Source organism: Symphalangus syndactylus, chromosome 1 (genome assembly GCF_028878055.3).
Source record: "Symphalangus syndactylus isolate Jambi chromosome 1, NHGRI_mSymSyn1-v2.1_pri, whole genome shotgun sequence".
NCBI classification, from domain to species: domain Eukaryota; kingdom Metazoa; phylum Chordata; class Mammalia; order Primates; family Hylobatidae; genus Symphalangus; species Symphalangus syndactylus.
The window spans coordinates 85,216,813-85,238,898 of NC_072423.2; the positions used below are offsets into that span (position 1 = coordinate 85,216,813).

General features: G+C 36.5%; 3 pseudogenes; all 3 read right to left on the minus strand.

Moving 5' to 3' along the window:
• Positions 1–765: 765 nt before the first annotated feature.
• Positions 766–1,745, minus strand: LOC129490078 (olfactory receptor 4A16-like; annotated as a pseudogene).
• Positions 1,746–11,709: 9,964 nt separating this feature from the next.
• LOC129490083 (endogenous retrovirus group K member 7 Env polyprotein-like) lies at positions 11,710–13,513 on the minus strand (annotated as a pseudogene).
• A 218-nt stretch (positions 13,514–13,731) lies between these two features.
• Positions 13,732–16,595, minus strand: LOC129488596 (endogenous retrovirus group K member 8 Gag polyprotein-like; annotated as a pseudogene).
• Positions 16,596–22,086: the final 5,491 nt, after the last annotated feature.

Here is a 22,086-nt window from a genome sequence, read left to right on the forward strand (position 1 = left end):
AAATCATGTTTAAGTAGTATCTTTACAATCTTGGCTCACTGCAACCTCCACCTCCCGGGTTCAAGCAATTCTTTACCTCAGCCTCCCAAGTAGCTGGGATTACAGGCACCCACCACCATGCTCAGCTAATTTTTGTATTTTTAGTAGAGACAGGGTTTTACCATCTTGGCCAGGCTGGTCTTGAAATCCTGACCTTGTGATCCACCTGCCTTAGCCTCTCAAAGTGCTGGGATACAGGCGTGAGCCACCGCACCCAGCCAATAGTGTAATTAAAGACAATATCATCTGTCATCCAAATACCCTGAACTAGAAATGCATAGACATGACCTGAGGAATGGAAGTAATCTTAAAACAAAAATAATAATACAGAAAGCTGCTTTTCCGATAGAATAATAAACAATAAGATTTAAAAACCACCCTTTTGGCCCCAGAAATTTGTTCTAAGTATTAACCAAATTGCTTTCTCATGAATTTGAGTAAAAGTACATCTACAGAGGTGGCTTGTGTTTTCTGAAAAGAATATGTCACTTTTTTCTAATTCCTATTTCAATATAAACTGAGAAAAATAAAGTTACAAGGTGAGCTTGGTTTTATTTTTACTTATACCAAGAAAATACCTGTGACTTATTCATTCTCCAGAATTTCTCTATTAGATTGATTCTAGTCTCAGTCGATAATTTATTCTACTTTTCTGTTGGCTTTATGTAGATAGAGAGAAGCATCCCTACAGAATCTGTTGAATTGACTGCATTATCCAGATAGAATTTACTGCCTATTTGTTGCCTTAGAACTAGTAACAAACATGTTCAGTGTGGGAGATAATCTTATTCTAACTATACTTACGTTTTTATGCCAGAGTTTTTTCATAGCATTTTTCATCTCTGAATTTCTCAATGTATATATTAAAGGATTCAACATGGGTGTGATAATTGTATAAAACACAGTCGTGAATTTATCAAAGGGAAAGTTGGAAACAGGTCTAACATACATAAAAATACAGGGAACAAAAAAGAGGACAACCACGATGATGTGGGAGATGCAGGTAGACAGGGCTTTACACCTCCCTTCCTGACTATAAGTTTTAAGGGAGTTTAGGATGATTCCATAGGAGATTAGCAGAAAGGTAAAGATGACCGTACAAATTGTTCCACCATTGGCAACCACAGTGAGACCTATAAAGTAGGTGTCAGTGCATGCCAGTTCTAATAATGGGTACATGTCACAGACAAAGTGGTCAATGACATTGGGGCCACAGAATGGTAGATTGTACACAAAGACAATTTGAACCACAGAATGCACAAAACCTCCAACCATGGCCACCACCAACAGAAGGATGCAAACCTGTCGATTCATGATGTTCAAATAGTGCAGTGGCTTAGAGATGGCCACATAGTGATCATAGGCCATCACCACCAGAAGGAAGACCTCTGCACCACCATGTAAATGTTCTATGAAGAGCTGACCCATGCAAGCTGACAAGGAAATAGTGATTTTATCACAGAGTAAGTCTGTCATCAATTTGGGTGACATGGCAGTGGAATATATGGCATCTGTAAGTAACAAGTAGGCAAGGAAGAAGGGGAGACCAAGGAGGGGCTGCCAATAGTAGTCACCCCAATGAGGAGGTTTCCCACCATTGTCACAATGTATATGAGTAAAAACATGACAAATAATGCTTTTTGTACATCAGGATCCTGAGTGAGGCCTAGGAGGACAAATTCTGTAACATTGTTACTCGGTCTCATTTACTCTTCTTTCAAGCTTATATCAGAATTGAGAGCTTAGGAGAACAGGACCTGTAATGAAATAGTGAACAGGAGTATGAATATATCCATTATGTCACAGAGCACATCTACATCATTATATCTTCAATAGTCATTTATATTCAATAAACATTTACTAAGTCTCTATTGAGTTCCTCATCCAAACAGTCCAACAGATCTTCCCTTGAAAATTCTATATTCTTCAGAAGACTTTGTTTTCAGCCAACAGGTAAATGATCTATCTCTAAATCTTAGTGGGTGTTCTGAGCAGAAAAGTAGTTAAAGGTGAAACCATCATTCACACTTTAATAACTTCTTATTTAAAATATGTTACTTTTTTGCACACCAATCAGCTTTGATGGACAGGGAATGGTTTCCTGTTCTCAAGAAACTTACTCTTATAAACTTGTTATAAGTTATAAACTTGTCATAAGTTATAAACTTGAAATAACTAAATTAACATAGACTCAGTCCTTCACATTTGTAGTAGTTGTAATATCTTTACAATATAACCTGTGTAGCAACAAAATTAACCTCTTCTGAAATATCTCACACAGTACTATGACATTCCAATGTTAAACATTCAGACCTCTGTGTCTCAAAGAATAATCAGTTTTCTTTATCTCTCATTAAACTTCAAGACACTGGACTTTCACCAGTATAAATAACCACAAAATCTCTGACTGTTCGATTTCTAGGGAGCTGTAATTCTCTCCATTACATCCTTGCCTATACCACAATTCCTAACACATTTACTATTCTAATTTTCAGCATATTTTTAAACTGAACTAAACTAAGTCATCCCTGTCACCAGCTACTACATCAGCAACTGGTGGGGTATTTTGTTTGCTTTTTTGGCAGAACTCATGGGGTGAGCTAGATATTGAGAGAGGAGAAAATATACAGTGAAAAGAGAGGTAAAGAATGGTGAAAGATGGTTTTATTTATAATGCTGTTCAGGTACTAAGAGTGTTCAAAAATACAACCTCAGCATCCAGTTTAAAAAAAAAAATACTGAAGGAGAAATTCCAAGCTCATTGTAAGAAGGCATGGGTTTGAGTCATTTTATTTTTATTTTTTATTTTTTTATTTTTTTTTTAAGATGGAGTCTCACTCTCTCACCCAGGCTGGAGGGCAGTGGCACTATCTTGGCTCACTGCAACCTGCACCTCCTGGGTTCAAGTTATTCTCCTGCCTCAGCCTCCTGAGTAGCTGGGACTACAGGTGTCAGCCACCATATCCAGCTAATTTTTGTATCTTTAGTAGAGATGGGGTTTCACCATATTGGCCAGAATGGTCTCGATCTCCTGACCTCATGATCCACCTGCCTCCGCCTCCCAAAGGGCTTGAGTCATTTTCTAAATGTAATTACCCTCACATATCTGTCTCAATTTGCTCACTGGAAAAGACAACGGGATTGAACTAGACAAACTCAAAATCCTCTCCAGTCAAACTACCTATGATAGTGCAGCCGTACCTTATACTTATTAAGTATTTTATATATATATATATAAAATTCTCTACTTATTAGTGCAGCCCTACTTTATACTATTCTGCTGACAATTTTTTATTTTTCATATTTTTATAATTAAGTAATTACCAAGCATATTACGCCTACTTGAAAAATGTTATCCTGTGGTACATGGGATTTCATACATACAGTGAGCAAATAATGACTATAAACTTTCTACTCAGTGCGTCCTTATTTAAGAACCAAGACTTATTTGGAGAGAGGGTGCAGCACTGTGGTTAATAATGTGGACCCTGGAGCCACACTGCCTCTGCTGCAATCCCAGCTTCACCACTACCGCTTACCATGTGACTTTGGGGCACTTACTAAAACTCTCTGTGCCTCAGTTTTATGATTTTTAGAATGGAGATAACAATAGTCCTTACCTCTTAGAGTTCTTGTTTTATTACAACAAAGCAAAGTGCCAAGAACACTGGCTGGCACCTGGTTAGGGCTCAATAAATAATAGCTATTATTAGTGTTCTTCAATGATTCACTGTGAACACAGAAACAGAACATATCATGCAGATATTTGTCAACTTGAAAAGATTTGTAGACATAGTCCAGGAAGAAAATGATAGAATACCTATATTTCAGGAAGGCCTTTTGGGGGCACACAATAAAATTGTATGTCTTATAAAATAATGATTTAATTATGTGACTAGTAATTTTACCTGTGATGGAATGTAGCTTGATGAGAAAAAAGCAGAATTACAGTAAAAAAAATTAACTGGACCCACCATTTGGGAGAGCTCAGGAAATGAAAAGAAGGCTAAAATCAGAAAACAGAGAAATTGTAGTTAACAAATGAGTATCCACAAGCAACAAGAAGATTAATGGGATAGTTAAGTGAAGCTGGTATTTTAAAAAATCTTCTTCAAAAAGATTCTTTCTGTGTGGAAATACTGGAAGTGTAACCTCCAGTGGGTCCCTGGGTTGACTCAGGAGGCTTCTTGGGGTAGAGATAACAAAAACAGACCAGATCTAAAAAAAAAAAAAAAAGAGAAGAAAATGAAAGAAAGAAAGAGAAAATTCAAAAGAATACAAAACACATTGTTTCTCGAAGTCCCTAGATCTGATGGTTAAGAACAAACCAATTACAGAAAACAATGGGACAAGTAGAGATAAATTCCCAGACTTTCTGATTATTCACTGCTGAGGAAAACTGCAGAATTACTAAACTTCAAATGTAGACAGGATGATTCCATTTACATAGATCTGGCAGTGTAAGAGGACGTGTGCAGAGAGAGAGCTGTCTCTAGAAGCCAGCCGTGATGCACATTTCACATTCACGTTACCACTTCCAGCTGATAACAAAGTTCTGTGACTGTTGAAGCTATAGACTAATAGAGACAGACCTGCTGAAGAACACAAGGAAATAATGTATTCTATAGCCAATTCTGTTATTTATTCACACCTTACTTGCTGCAAGGTTTAGTGCCTTTTCCCTCTTCCATCATCAAAACTACATTTCAACATGATAATTATTTTGGCAATTTAAATGTTTGCTTGTAAAAAATAGGGTATGTAAACTATCCTCTATAGTTTAAGTAATTAAAAACGGAATAATTTAGAAACTGAAAGATACCATTACTAGGCTTTCAATGTAAATTGCTAAATGCTAAATGTAAACTGCTAAGTTAATATTTTTCTAGAAAAACAATAATTGAACACAGATTTCTAACAATAAGACATTTCCAAAAGATGAAATTCCATAGTAATAAAAAACTCTGTAATATTAGATTTCACAGTCACAGTTTTATAAATCTATTTAAATGACAGTAGACTAGATACTTTCTGGAGCCTATTCATCTACTAGTATGTTTGCTGGTATTATTTTTAGATTAATAAGTAAAAACCTATATTATGCTTCCAGAACATAACAGGCATTGGTTCCTTCACATTCTAACACACTTGATATGATCTACAATTTTAAACTCTCTAATCAATATATTTGAGTAATTGTACATTTTTATTAACATATCATATAAATTATAACACCCCATAAACTAAGATTATGATTATAAATCTATTGGTTTATTACATATAATATAAAACATTCTTTTCTTCTTATCTGGCAAATAGAAAAGGAAAACAAATTAGGCTATATATTATAAAACCAAATATATATTGCATATTCTGAAAAATGTTCATGTTTGCTAGCTTTACTTTCCCAATTAGAATTCCTTCAAAAAAATCATATGATATTTAAGACATTAGCTACATTTCAACATATCACAGGAATTTTCAGTGAATATGTCTTGTCAGTTATTTCAAATACTCACATTTTTGTCCAGAAAAACAATGCTTCTTTCAGTGAACGTTATTGTCGATACTTCATGCATCTATGTGTGATCATAAAATACATGAATATGAATGGCTGATCCATGGATATAAAATTAGTTCCTAGTGGCTACAGTTTCCACAGTTCCATGCAGGCTTCTCATTATCTCAGTTGTTAGAGAAGTATGGCACTATCCAAAGCAGAAGATGAAAATGTAAAGATGCTTAAACATAATGTACAAAGGTAGTTGAATACTCTCACCTGCTGGAAAATTTCTTCATGAGAAACAAAGCTATTATCTTTCCATGACTATGTAAAACTCGACCTAATTAGTGGAAAATAACCTGGACAAGCCCCTTATTTTGTGACACAACTAAACAAACACGTACCAACACTAAAACTTGCTACATTAAAGTTTCCTCAATTATGGCAAAGCAACCATAAGTACTTTACTGTGATTGAGGACTTATGATAACATTCATGTCCTCAGCTATTATGCTTTGTACCTAACAAAGAAAATGCTGAAATTTAACTTCATGGAAAAATCAGCGATAGAGCATTCTCACAGGCAGAAGCCAAACTCTTCAGTCTCTCAGTCATTCAGATATCATTCAAACAGCATTAAATTAAAAACATGTCCCTATATCTCCCCCACCTCATCCCAGTAAATTGAGAAATTTCCCAAATTTTTACAAAAAATGGAGGATATGACAAGAAAACATCACACGTAGAGGACTAGATACCATCTAAAGACGTACTCAGCCTTGGGAAGAAATTTAACTGTTCAGATATCTCCTGGGTTATTCTATCAGAAAAATAATTATTCCATTTATGGGTAGGCTTTTGATCAAGTCCTGAATATATGTCAGATATAACCATAATGATCTGTAGGATTCATTCAATCCTTTAATTTTATTCCAATATCAATTCAATAACTGTTTCTACAATAAAGAAGTTTGTATTTGCCAACAAAGGAGCAGTGCTTAAGGGCTTCCATTGCAATTTCTCTGACTTAGCTTACCATTGGCTCCATTGAACATCTTCATCTCATCACATGTTTAGTTAAATATTGGATCTTCTGTGTCTTAAGAGCCTTAGATAGAGTCCCATAAATACTAATCTGAACCCACTAAGGTCTTTATCATGTAACATGCTCCACTAAAATTGGTCATTTTCAACTAACCTAAAAAATGGATTAAATTCATCCACCCCAAATGTATTATGAATCACTTCTAAAATATGAAAAACATGTCTATAAGCATTGTGCTCTCTTACTGGTAAGTGGTAAAGGATGCACAAACATATCCTTAATTCTGAAGAACAATCAGACATAATCAAAAGTACTGTGGATTAAATTGTCACTCCAAGATGGAGAACTTATATAAAAATAAGCCATAATTCTCTATATCCCTTCTAGCTGAATTCAAATAACTACTAATGCTTTCCACTTCTCTGAGTAACACAAAAGTGTTTGTTAGATCAGATGATGCCTACCATAGCCCAGAATCTGAATTTATTTGATCCAGTTATAAAAATTACATAAAAATATTAACTAATGTAGAAATTGCCAAAAATATGCCATAGTCCATAGTAATTCTCTGCAATCCATATACCTATTACCAAACTAGGAAGTTAAATATAGACACAATATATATTTATTTATTTAAAAGGAAAAATGCATGTTTCTTAGTCCATTCTCACATTACTATGAGGAAATGTCTGAGTCTGGGTAATTTATAAAGAAAAGAAGTTTAATTGACTCACAGGTCCGCATGGCTCGGGGGGCCTCAAGAAATTTACAATCATGCCTCTTCACAGGGTGGCAGGAGAGAGAATGAGTGCCAGCAAGGGAAATGCCAGACACTTATAAAACCATCAGAACCCATGAGCACTCACTAACAATTATGAGAACAACATGGGGGAAACCACCCCCCATGATTCAATTACCTCCAACCTGGTCCCTCCCAGGACACATGGACATAACTGGGATTACAGTTTAAGATGAGATTTGTGAAGGGACATAGCAAAACCATATCAGCATATTATGCAGTCCCAGCTATTTTTAAGAGTTAGGTGGGAGAATCCCTTGAGCCCAGGAGTTTGAGTCCAGCTTGGGCAACATAGAAAGACACTGTCTCAAAAAAGAAAAATAAACCTAGAGAGCAAAAACCTGCATTTGGAGTCTCTTTTCTCCAAAAGGACAAAATACTTCTAAAGGCCATAAATGATAGTCTGAAAAGCTGTGTGAAACTTTTGGTAGATGCTTTACCCTAAGTGACAACATGTAAAATTGAAAGTCTACCAAGGAAAACAGTCCTTTGTAAACAAGGCTTTCATTTGAGACAACAAGGGGATTTACTCCTGGAGCAGGAATGCACAGACAATGGGGCAGTCTTCAAAGGAACTGAAGTCCAGCTTGTATCATCTAATATCTTGATTGGATTAAGACTAAGATTTTTTTTTTACTTCTCCAATCTCAACTCTCAAGTAGAAATACAGGAAATTCTCTCTTAGAGAAAAAAATAAAAAATCCAAAAAAAATTCTTGAATTGCTTTCTTAACTTTTCATATGCAAAATCAGGCATTCAAAAAAGTAACAAAATATAGGAGACATGAACTGATGGAAAGGCAAGCGCAATAAAAACAAATATAGCTGATCCAGATAATGAAAAGTAAGCATTTTTAAATAAGATTAGTATGTACAAATATTAAAACACAAGATAGATCATAAAATAAACCAATAAATTGAAAAACTAAAGTGTATAATAAATTAAAAATTCAATGGTTGAATTTAAGAGCAAATTAGAGACAAAAATTTAGAGAATTAGTGTACTGCAAGAAATACTAGAAGAAAATATGCAGGCCAAAGCAGAGAGCAATAAAAAGCAAATGCGGAAAATAGTATAAAAAAGATATACAGGACATAATGCAAACCTCTGACATACTTTTAATTTAATTACAGTTCCAGAAAAAGAAGAGAAAGAGAATCAGGTAGGCAAAATATTTGAAGAGATATAGCTCAAAATTCTCTAAAACTACTGAAAGATATTAAGTTACAAATTTATAAAATATTAAGAATTTAATGAAGAATGAATTTTAAAAAGAATAATTTGTTTAAAAAGGATAAACAGAAAAGGGACAGCAGAATAAAAGCAAAATACAGACAACAAATTTTAAGAACATACTGCATTTAAGAAAATAATGCCAGGCGCATTGCCTCATGCCTATAATCCCAGCACTTTGAGAGGCTAAGGCAGGTGGATAACTTGAGGCCAAGAGTTTGATACAAGACTGGCCAACATGGTGAAATCCCATCTCTACTCAAAATACAAAAATTAGCCAAGTGTGGTAGCAGGCTCCTCTAATCCCAACTACTCAGGAGGCTGAGGCATGATAATTGCTTAAACTTGGGTGGTGGAGGGTGCAGTGAGGTGAGATGGCACCACTGCCCTGTAGCCAGGGTGACAAAACATTATCCTGTCCCCCCATCCCCCCAAAATAAGAAAGGAAGAAAGAAAAAAAGAAATAAAATTAAAGAATAAGACTGACAAACTATTTCTTAAAGAAGCAGTGAAAATGAAAGACAAAGGAAATACATTTCACAGTGCTAAATGAATGTAAATGTAAACATAGAATCCATTTAAAATCTCACAGAAGTGAATGTAAAATGCAGAGTTTTCTGACTAATTAAAAAAAGACTACATAGAAATTCTAGAACCAGCCACAAACTATAGAAGCAGAGCTCTAAAGAATAATCTTCCAACGTGAGACATGTATACCTATATAACAAACCTGCACGTTGTGCACATATACCCTAGAACTTAAGGTATAAAAAAAAAAAAAAGAAAAAAAATGATTTGAAAGAAGGAAAAAGCTCTGAAATGGAAAAAAGGAAATTCAGGAAAGAATGAAGACTAATTAAAAGAAGAAATATAGGATTAAATAAAATGAATATTAAATAAAACCAAGAGAAAGTGGTGGGTTTAATCCAATATATAATTAATGTTATTATTTAAATGAGCAAATTTCTCCTATTTAAGAGTAATTACCAATATGTCTCAGTTTGTTAATGGAAAACAGTGGGATTGAACTAGATGAACTCAGAATCCTCCCAAATTACCTAGGATATTATTAGTGCAGCCCTACATTATTCTATTCTTCTGACATTTTTTCATTTTTCATATTTTTATTATTAAATATAAATTTTCAAGCTTATGACAGTTACATGAAAAATGCTAGCCTTTATATGTGACATTTGACAAAAACAGTGAGCAAATAATGATTATATGTTTCTCATGCACTGTGTACCTATTCAAGATTCAAGACTTCTTTGGAGAGAGAACAGAGCACTGTGGTAAATACTGTGGGCCCTGGAGCCACACTGCCTCTGCTGTAATCTCAGCTTCACCAGTTACTGTGTGACTTTGGGCCACTTACTGAAGCTCTTGGTGCCTCACTTTCATCATTTATAGAATGAGGATACCAATAGTCCTCACCTCTTATAGTTATTATTTTATTTTAGCACAGTAAAGTGTCTAGAACACTGACTGGCTGGCAACTGATAAAGGCTCAATAACTGACAGCTATTATTAGTGACCTTGAATGCTTTACTGTCAACATTGGTTCAGAACAAATCATTCAGATCTTTTTCAACTTGATAAGATTTATAGACATAGTCCAGGATGAAATTAGTAAGACAATTGACCTCATGAACCCTTTGAGGGGCATACATACCACAACATTGTATGTCTTAGGAATTATTGATTTAATTATATGTGAGTTATAATTTAACTGTGATGTATCTTGATATGAAGTAAGCAGATTTATAGGAAAAATTGCATCTATCATCACAGATACGGCCAAATACTGAAGATGAAAGAAGAATCCAATAAAAAAAGAGAAATTATAGTTAATAAATGAATATCCACAAGTAATAAGATTAATGTGATAATTAAGTGAGGTTAGTATTATTTTAAAATTCTTCTTCAAAAAGATTTCTTTTAATGAGGAAACACTGGAAACACAGCCTCCTTTGGGTCTCTGAGTTGACTCGGAGGATTTTTGAGGTAGCCTAACAAATAGATACAGACAAAATCTCAGTACAAATAAATAAATAAAATAAATTTCAAAAAGAAAAAATATCACTAATTTCTCTATGTCTATAGATCTAACGGTTAAGGACAAATTTAAAGAAAGGGGAACAATAGACAAGCAGAGATACAAACCCAACTTTCTGATTATTCATTGCTGAAGAAACCTACAGAATGACTAAACCGCAAATGTAGACTGAAGGTGTGGGTTGCCCCTCCACAACTGTGGGTGTTTCTCATTAGGTGGGATGAGAAACTTGGAAAAGAAAGAGACACAGAGACAAAGTATAGAGAAAGGAAAAAGGGCCCATGGGACCAGCGTTCAGCATACAGAGGATCCGTGCCAGCACTGGCCTCTGAGTTCCCTTAGTATTTATTGATCATCATTGGGCATGGCAGGATAATAGGATAGTAGTGGAGAGAAGGTCAGAAGGTAAACACGTGAACAAATGTCTCTGCATCATAAACAAGGTAAAGAAAAAAGTGCTGCGCTTTTGATGTGTATATACATAAACATCTTAATACCTTAAAGAGCAGTATTGCTGCCAACGTGTCCCACCTCCAGCCCTAAGGCGGTTTTCCCTTATCTCAGTAGATGGAATATACAATCCGGTTTTACACGGAGACATTCCATTGCCCAGGGATGGGCAGGAGACAGATGCCTTCCTCTTGTCTCAACTGCAAAGAGGCATTCCTTCCTCTTTTACTAATCCTCCTCAGCACAGACCATTTGTGGGTGTCAGGCTGGGGGACGGTCAGGTCTTTCCCTTCCCATGAGGCCATATTTCAGACTATCACATGCAGAGAAACCTTGGACAATATCTGGCTTTCCTAGGCAGAGGTCCCTGTGGCCTTCCGCAGTGTTTTGTGCCCCTGGGTACTTGAGATTAGGGAGTGGTGATGACTCTTAAGGAGCATGCTGCCTTCAAGCATTTGTTTAACAAAGCACTTCTTGCACAGCCCTTAATCCATTTAACCCTGAATTGACACAGCACATGTTTCAGGGAGCACAGGGTTGGGGGTAAGGTAACAGATTAAAATGGAGTCTCTTATGTCTACTTTCTATACAGACACATTAAGAATCTGATCTCTCTTCCTTTTCCCCACATTTCCCCCTTTTCTTTTTGACAAAAACGTCATCGTCATCATGGCTCATTCTCGATGGTTGCTGTCTCTTCGGAGCTGTTGGGTACACCTGCAGACTAACAACAGACAAAACAGGCACACAAGGATTAATATGAAATTTATAATCATAGTACTTCCAATGGTCCTAACCCAAGTGACAGGGTTAAGATTTGTGAGGCTATCAACACCTCCTGCGATTGCCTCAGTTCCTGGCACCAAATTTAAATGGGCTTTTGATATTTTGAAAATTTGTTCTTTTAATTTGGAAATGTCTAAAGTGAGATTATCTTCTTTTCCCTGTAGATGGTGTCTAACCATGTCCCAGTGATGCTCAGACTCATTATAAACTTGGGGTGTAATACAAAAATCTGATGTATTCCAGTCACACTGTAACTGGAAACGATGTTCTAAGCTCATGAGCCTGTCTCCCATCCAAATGACAGTTTGTCTAAGATCATTAATTTGGTTTGCCAATTTTTGATCAGTACCAGATTATGAGTTCTACAATCTTGTAGAATTTTTGCCAATCATTAACAAAGTTTACTGACTGAACAGAAGAGTGCAATGCAACTCCTGCCACAACAGCCGTAGCTATGACTGCAATTAATCCCATAATCACTGTAATTAAAGTAAAAATGAATCTTTTGGATCTATTTAAAATGTCTTTTAATACTTCGGTCAAAATATGGACGCATGGCGAGGCCTCCCACGTTCGGTCCATGGACACAGGGATCCACAAGCCTTCTCTTGCTCTCACCAGCAGAATACAGTGCAGCCAATTAAAAGTCAAACCAATGCAAGTAAACAATCTACAATTTTCACAGGTTATAGTTTGAGAGTCTGGTTTAATAACTATATTTCCTACAACTAGCATATAAGGGGGCTTTACGCAACTTTGTAAAGGGACTGTTAAATTGGAATTTAGGTCGATAGTATAAAATGGCTTACGATCTCTTGTTTCTACAGTTTGATTTCCAGATCAAATTCTAAAGTGGTATGAGGCCATAGTAAGCCTCCATAATTCTGGATGTTCAGGACCAGAAACAGGACTTACTATTTTTGGTCTTGGAGTAGAGATTCCTTTTTCTCCCCATTCCCAAGAATAGAAAGACTGTAATTTTTTGTGTTTATGTTTGCCTAAACTTTCTGTTAAGTCGCTATCAACAGCTGGACTCATTTGTGCACTTGGACATTACAGAGTTTGTCCTGTGAAATTGTGGTAGAATTGACCTCGAGGTGCCCAATCTATAATAATTCCGAATTCATTGTTTTGTAATATCACCGCACTATTGGCCACACATTCTTCCCAAACTAAAACTTCTGTATTTTTTGATTCTTCGGGAATTTTGGTGGGGCAAGGTTTCCCTTTAGGTCTAAATTTTAATGATCTTTGGTAAGAAAAGTCTTGTAAATAATTTACCTGTGGCCTGAGCAACATCCTACTTACCACGTGATAAGTGAATCTACTGATGGGACTGACAGTAGGTACTTCTACCAACCAATTTTGGACTGCAGGCATTAAACATCCTAGTGCTCTTCCTAGGCAAATAGGAGGATAACTATACCCAGTGGAAATATTTATCATCATCCCTTCTTCCTCAGGTTTGGCAGGGCAATGATCACCTGGGGGGCCAGGTACCCATACGCTATTATTAACATATACTTCAATAGGATTATCCATCCACGTGACTGGTGTTTCCATCTCCGTGGAGGCACTTTTCTTTGCATCTCCAATGGGTTCATTGTAGAACTTCAAATGTCTAGTGGGTATCCAAACAGGAAGCTGATTTTCTCCTGGCAAAACACAAGCAAAACCTCTCCCCCACCTCACCACCTTCCCTATTTCCCATGTCTTATTTTTATTATCTTTCCACCAAATCAGTTTTCCTTCATGTGGGCTGTTCTTTTTACCAGTAGGATGTTGTTCTGCAGAAGTAGTAGTCTGATTTCTATAAATGTTTAAAAATTTAAAGTATACAGTGCTAGATTAAGTTGCATCTGAGGAGTGGTACACTCCTTACTGTCTCCCCCTTCTTTTTGTTTAACTAATTGAGTTTTCAGTGTTCTATTAGTTCTTTCAACTATGGCCTGTCCTTGGGAATTATAGGGAATTCCTGTTGTATGTGAAATTTTCCACTGATGTAAGACTTTTTGGAAAGCTTTACTACAATATCCTGTTCCATTGTCAGTTTTAATTTTTTCTGGAACTCCCATTACAGCAAAACAAGATAATAGATGTTTTTTAACATGGGAAGTACTTTCTTGATTATCTGGCCCTAAACAATATAAAATCTTAGTACTTTGATATACTTCTGAGGCTGTGCCTACACCAACAAGTCCTGTAACAGCCTTTTGTTCAGGCCAATTTTTTGGCCACTGATTTAAAGAAATGAAAGAGACATCTGCTCCAGTGTCTACTAACCCTTCAAACCGTTTTCCTTGAATAATGGCCTTATGCACAGGTCTGTTCTCTGAGACGTGACTTACCCAATATGCAGCCTTTCCTGTTGGATCAGTGCTTCCAAACCCTCCTGTTTTTTTATCTCTCTATTTTCAACCTTAATATAAGGCAGGAGTAATAATTGAGCAATCCTGTCCCCTGGACTGGCACTCCAAGGAATTGAAGAGCTAATAACCAATTGAATTTCACCTTTATAGTCTGAATCAACCACATCAGTATGAATTTGAACTCCCTTGAGATTTAGACTTAATCTTCCTAAGATTAGTCCTACAGTCCCCTCAGGCAGTGGTGGGCCATATACTCCTGTGGGGATTTTTTGTGGGGGCTCCCCTGGAAGCAGAGAAACTGCTTTTTATAGTACATAAATCTACTGCTGCACTGCCATTTGTGGTGGGGGACAATTGTTATATTGTGGTAACTGGCTCATTCCCTGAGGCACTTGGGACAGTGGGGATTGTAGTCCCTGAAAACCCTGAGGAACAAAGGGCTGAAATGGAAATGCCCCAGTTTGTTGCGGGGCCTGAGGCTGGCCCCTTTGCTGGTTTCCTGACAATGGTTGCCCATTTCTATCAAATTTAGAATGACATTGACTAGCCCAATATTTTCCTTTTTTACATCTTGGACATAAGTCAGGTGGCTCTTTACCTGTTGTCATAGTAGCTTGAATAGTTATATTTTGTTTATTTGAGACGGGGCAATTCTTTTTTAGATGACCAATTTGACCACAGTTATAACATTTCCCTCCAAATGCTCTAACTTGTCCTCCTAAAGCAACTCCCGTTATTGCTTGAGCCATAAGCATAGCTTTATGCATAGCTCGTCCAATTACATCACAGGCTTTTACATATTCTGAGATTACATCTGATCCTGTGGGAACCTTTCCTTTTAATGGCTTAATGGCTGATTGACACTTAGGATTGGTGTTTTCGTATGCCATCAACTCCACTATGACCTTACAGGCATTTTCATCGGCAATTAACTTCTAAGCAACATCTTGGAGCCTTGACACAAAGTCAGGGTAGGGCTCTTTCGAACCTTGTCTTATTGTATTAAATGAGGGGCAGGCAGTTCCTGGGTCTTGGATTTTTTCCCAGGCTCTAAGGCAGATAGCTCAAACTTGCTCAATGGCCTCATTTTGCATTAATGCTTGTTGACTAATAGTGCTCCAATTTTGACCTGTTCCTAATAGTTGATCTGCATCTATGTTAACTGGAGGATTGTTAGCCCTATTTCTTTGGACCTGTTCTTGTGTCCCATCAATCCACCAAGTCTTAAACTGTAAAAATTGAGAGGGTAAGAGAGACGATTTTGCCAAAATCTCCCAATCATAAGGAATGAGTCTATGTCCATGAGCAATGGAATCTAATAATGTCTTCATATAAGGGGAGTTGGGTTCATACTGTTTTACTCCCTTTTTCATATATTTTAGCATTTTTATAGAAAAAGACTCATATCTGGCCTCAACTGTGGGAGGCTTTCCCTCTTGGACCCCTTCTCCAGGTGGTATCAGTTCTGACATTACTGGGAATTGCCACACCTCAATATCTCCTTGCTTTCCTGACTTATCAATAATTTTATGTAATGCACTACCCTGTTGACTAGGTGGTGCTGTAGGATTAAGTCTCATAGTGGGTGGCTGAGGGTATGGCACCCTGCCCTGTGGTGCTGGGAGCGTTCCTGGATGTCCAAACTGACTTTCTGGGGGTGGCTGATATGGAAGTTCGGCCAGCGGCCAGTATTGATAAACTACTGGCGGTTGGGTCTTAATTTCTCTAACCTGCGTTTGAGGTTGTAATGCTACAGGCACCTGACCTGCTGGAAGAAGACTTGTTCCTCGTGGTTTAGATTCTGATGGACCCACTAATTCTGGACCTTTTGCTTCTAATTTTAACATTTTAGGATATATCACCTCCTGTAATTGATTATAGTCAACATTTTGCGTTGACTGAGCCATTACCGGCTCTGCTACATAGTCGCAATGCAAACTTTCCATTTTTTTCCAGGATTTTCTCCCTGTCTCTTCTTTACAATCTATTACACAGCTTCCAGGGGCATCAGAAACTGAAACGCTATCTTCTGTTTGGAATGGTTCTAAAGCTGCTTTAATAATGGCCCAATCATTCCATACTGTAAGTGGGATGATTTTATCCTCCCTAACTGCTTGTTTTAGTTCTTTGTCAATTTTTTTCCAACCTTTTAGATCTAAAGTTCCTTGTTCTGGAAACCATGGGCAAAATTGTCCTATTGTTTGAAATAGCTTGATTAGATTTTTTGTAGATACTCGAACTCTCCCCCTTTTTAAAAGAATTTTAATAAAGCTGAGATAAGAGGCATATAAAACTTTTAGTTTTACTTTCAGTTTGCCCCATTGTTACCCTGGCTTCTTTCGAGTGCACAAGCTTACCGTAAGACTGACTGTAGATGTACTCGGGATCTCTCCTTGACTTGTCCTCAATGACCGCTTGAGCATACTTAACCCTAGAGAAAAGCACCCACATTGGGCACCAGATGAAGAGGAGGGTTGCCCCTCCACACTTGTGGGTGTTTCTCATTAGGTGGGATGAGAGACTTGGAAAAGGAAGAGACACAGAGACAAAGTATAGAGAAAGAAAAAGGGGCCCAGGGGACCAGTGTTTAGCATGCAGAGGATCCACGCTGGCACCAGCCTTGGAGTTCCCTTAGTATTTATTGATCATCATTGGGCATGGCAGGATAATAGGATAGTAGTGGAGAGAAAGTCAGAAGGTAAACACGTGAACAAATGTCTCTGCATCATAAACAAGTAAAGAAAAAAGTGCTGCACTTTTGATGTGCATATACATAAACATCTTAATGCCTTAAAGAGCAGTATTGCTGCCAACATGTCCCACTTCCAGCCCTAAGGCAGTTTTCCCCTATTTCAGTAGATGGAATATACAATCGGATTTTACTCTGAGACATTCCATTGCCCAGGGATGGGCAGGAGACAGATGCCTTCCTCTTGTCTCAACTGCAAAGAGGCGTTCCTTCCTCTTTTACTAATCCTCCTCAGCACAGACCCTTTATGGGTGTCGGGCTGGGGGATGGTCAGGTCTTTCCCTTCCCATGAGGCCATATTTCAGATTATCACATGGAGAGAAACCTTGGACAATACCTGGCTTTCCTAAGCAGAGGTCTCTTCGGCCTTCCACAGTGTTTTGTGTCCCTGGGTACTTGAGATTAGGGAGTGGTGATGACTCTTAAGGAGCATGCTGCCTTCAAGCATTTGTTTAACAAAGCACATCTTGTGCAGCCCTTAATCCATTTAACCCTGAGTTGACACAGCACATGCTTCAGGGAGCACCGGGTTAGGGGTAAGGTAACAGATTAAAATGGAGTCTCTTATGTCTACTTTCTATACAGACACATTAACAATCTGATCTCTCTTCCTTTTCCTCACAGTAGACAAGATGATTCCATTTACATAGATCTGGCAGTGGAAGAGCGCACATGCAGGCAGAGTTGGAGCTGTCTCTAGAAGCCAGCTGTGATGGACAGTCTATGTGTCATTCACATTCCCTCTTCCAGCTAATTCTGGATTTCTGTCATTCTTGAAGCTGTAGACTGATAGAAACACAGCTGCTGAAGAACATGAGAGTATAATGTAGTCTACATTCAGTTCTCTTTTTTTCCACACCTTACTTGCTACAAGTATTAGTTCCTTTTCTCTATTAATCAGTGATAAATTTCATCATGCTATATCTTCTGTTGGGCAGTTTAACAGTTTACTTGAAAAAAATAGGATACGTAAACTATTCCCTATTCTTTAAGTCATCAAAGATTTAATACTTAAAAAAAGAAAGATAGTAATAATAGACTATTAACTTAAACCACTAAGTTAACACTTTTCTAACGAAAAAAAATTAACTTAGTTTCTTCACAACATGACATTTTCAAAAGATAAAATTCCATAAACTTAAAAACAACCCTGCAAAGTACTTAACAATTACAGTTGTATAAATGTCTGTTAATGACAATACACAAGGTACTTTCTGGAGCATGGGATAATTTATATGCATATACTAATATATTTGCAGAGAAAATTTTTAGATTTACACATAAAATTCATATTATGCTTCCAGAACATAATAGTCATTGATTCCTTTACACACTAACACACTTGTCAGGATATGCAATTTTAAGTTATTTAATCAAATATATCTAAAAGTTATGCTATATATTGATTCACATAGTATGTAAAATATTATATCCTATAAATTAAGATGATAAATCTATTCATTTATTTATTACAAATGTAACATGGAACATTTTTCTCTACTTAATGGCAAAATGGAAAATAAATGCCTATCAGACTGTATTCTAAAATGAAACATACTTGATATATTCTGATTAATGTTTATGTTTTGCTAGCTTAATTTTCTCGGTTAGAATTCCTCTAATGAAAATATAATGGTTAAAACATTAGCCATATTTAAACATATCACAGGAATTTTTAATGAACATTTCTGTCAGTGGTTTCAAGAATTCGCATCGTGAGCTTTGTCCTTGGTCCAAAAAATCAATGCTCCTTTTACTGAGGGTTACTGTAGATACTTCCTGCCTCTATGTGTGATCATAAAACACATGAAAATGGATTGCTTATTGTGGATCCAAAAATAGTTTTTAGTTTCTTCAGTTTCTGAATTTTCTTTTTTTTTATTATTATACTTTAAGGTTTTAGAGTACATGTGCACAACGTGCAGGTTTGCTATATATATATATATGCCATGTTGGTGTGCTACACCCATTAACTCATCATTTAGCATTAGGTATATCTCCTAATGCTATCCCTCCCCCATCCCACCACCCCACAACAGGACGCAGTGTGTGATGTTCCCCTTCCTGCGTCCATGTGTTCTCATTGTTCAATTCCACCTATGAGTGAGAACATGAGGTGTTTGGTTTTTTGCCCTAGCGATAGTTTGCTGAGAATGATGGTTTCCAGCTTCATCCATGTCCCTGCAAAGGACATGAACTCATCCTTTTTATGGCTGCATAGTATTCCATGGTGTATATGTGCCACATTTTCTTAATCCAGTCTATCATTGTTGGACATTTGGGTTGGTTCCAAGTCTTTGCTGTTGTGAATAGTGCCACAATAAACATATGTGTGCATGTGTCCTTATAGCAGCATGATTTATAATCCTTTGAGTATATACCCAGTAATGGGATGGCTGAGTCAAATGGTATTTCTAGTTCTAGATCCCTGAAGAATCACCACACTGACTTACTTCAAACTATACTACAAGGCTACAGTAACCAAAAGAGCATGGTACTGGTACCAAAACAGAGATATAGACAAATGGAACAGAACAGAGTCCTCATACATAATGCTGCATATCTACAACCATCTGATCTTTGGCAAACATGACAAAAACAAGGAATGGGGAAAGGATTCCCTATATAATAAATGGTGCTGGGAAAACTGGCTAGCCATATGTAGAAAGCTGAAACTGGATCCCTTCCTTATACCTTATACAAAAATTAATTCAAGATGGATTAAAGACTTAAATGTTAGACCTAAAACCATAAAAACCATAGAAGAATACCTAGGCAATACCATTCAGGACATAGGCATGAGCAAGTACTTCATGTCTAAAACATGAAAAGCAATGGCAACAAAAGCCACAACTGACAAATGGGATCTAATTAAACTAAAGAGCTTCTGCACAGCAAAAGAACATCAGAGTGAACAGGCAACCTACAGAATGGGAGAAAATTTTTGCAACCTACTCATCTGACAAAGGGCTAATATCCAGAATCTACAAAGAACTCAAACAAATTTACAAGAAAAAAACAAACAACCCCATCAAAAAGTGGGTGAAAGATATGAACAGACACTTCTCAAAAGAAGACATTTATGCAGCCAAAAATCAGATGAAAAAATGCTCATCATCACTGGCCATCGGAGAAATGCAAATCAAAACCACAATGAGATACCATCTCACACCAGTTAGAATGGCGATCATTAAAAAGTCAGGAAACAACAGGTGCTGGAGAGGATGTGGAGAAATAGGAACACTTTTACACTGTTGGTGGGACTGTAAACCAGTTTCTGTATTTTCAAATGGGCTTCTCATTATTTCAGTCTTTCAGAGAAGTATAAAATTACTCAAAGCATTACCAAAAATGTAAAAGTACTTAAACATAATGTCAATATTTACTGTACAAAGGTAGTTGCATATTCTCACCTGCTGAAAAAATTTCTCCATAGAAAAACAAAGATCCTGCATTTGCATGAATATACAAAAAATTGTCCTAATTAATGGAAATTAACCTGGACAAGTTTATTATTTACTGGCACAAACAAACCAACAAACAATTTAGCAACACTAAAATTTATTACTTGAATGTTTCTCTTCTCAGTAAATTATCATGAAGCAATCATAACTACATTACTGTGATTGAGGATTTATGACAACACTCGTGTCTAGCTATTAAGCTCTGGAGCTACCAAGGAAAATGCAGGGAATTAACTTTGAAAAAAAGTCTATGACAGAGCTTTCTCTTGCTTTTAATTAGGAAAGAAGTGGTATTAGAAATAAGCTCTTTGCATGACTGAAAGGTTGAAGAGTTCTGCTTAAATTAAATCTTTTAGTCATTCAAATAGCATATTCGTAAGACACTTCTTTTCTAATTAAATGCAGTCCTTCATATCTCCCCAATCTCATTCCAGGAAATTGAGACCTTTTACAAATTTATAAGCAATGGTGAATACAACAACGAAACATCAAACCTAGAGAACTACATATCAACTGAAGGCATATTCTACCTTTGGTAGGAGTTTAACTCTTCAGATATCACATGAGTTTTCCTATCAGGAAAATAATTCTTCAATCTATGTGCGCAGACACAGTCTATGAATTTTACATCATCACTATTTTAAATTAAAGAGATCGTAAGGTCAATATAGATTAGTTAGTTAGAATATTCAGAACAAATTAAAATGAAGTTATTTCTCCAAACACATTTTTCCCTAGAACAATCCCTAAAGAAAAAGACTTGGCTCTTGCCGAGGAAGAGTAGCTGAATGCCAAATAATGTGTAAAGCCTGTAATGTAAATAAGAAAATTCTAAGGTAAAATGAAAAATAAAATATGAGTTTCATATTACGAAATATTTAGGGAAGACAAGTAATATTTCAGCCAGAATGAACCAGACTCATGTTTTCTTACCCAAATATAAAACCAGCAAAGAGGTGCCTTACCCTTGCTGTTAGAAGTCTGTGCCCAGGAAGCCCTGAAGCTCAAAGTCAGACAGCCTTGAACTGAAGTTGATGTTCTACTTATCTGCAAGATAGATAGTCACAGTTCTGCAATTTTAGGTTAGACTACAGGATTTTGAACAAGGCCTGAATTTGTGTCAGATGCAACCATAATGTTATGTAGTCCATTAATTCAATCCCTTTATTTTAGTCCAATATTAATTCAATAACTATTTTTCAACAAAAAAATTGTAATTTTCCAACAAAGGAATCATTGCCTAAGGATTTACATTGCTCATTCCATAAATTGGCTTGTCATTGGCTCCACTGAGCACATTTGCCTCATTATATGTTTAGTTAAATACTGGAACTTCTGTGTCATAAGGGCCTTGGTATAGACTTTCATAAATACTTACCTGAACCAGCTAAAGATATTTATCATGCAATAGGCACCACTAAACATGATTTATCATGTAATAGCCACCATTAAAAGTTGGCAGTTTTCAACTTGCCTAATAAATTGATTAAATCTAACCCCTCAAAATGTAATTTGGATCTTTTCTAAGTTTTAAAAAGCACATCTAGACACTATATTCACTTATTGGTAAGTGGTAAAAGATGCACAAACGGA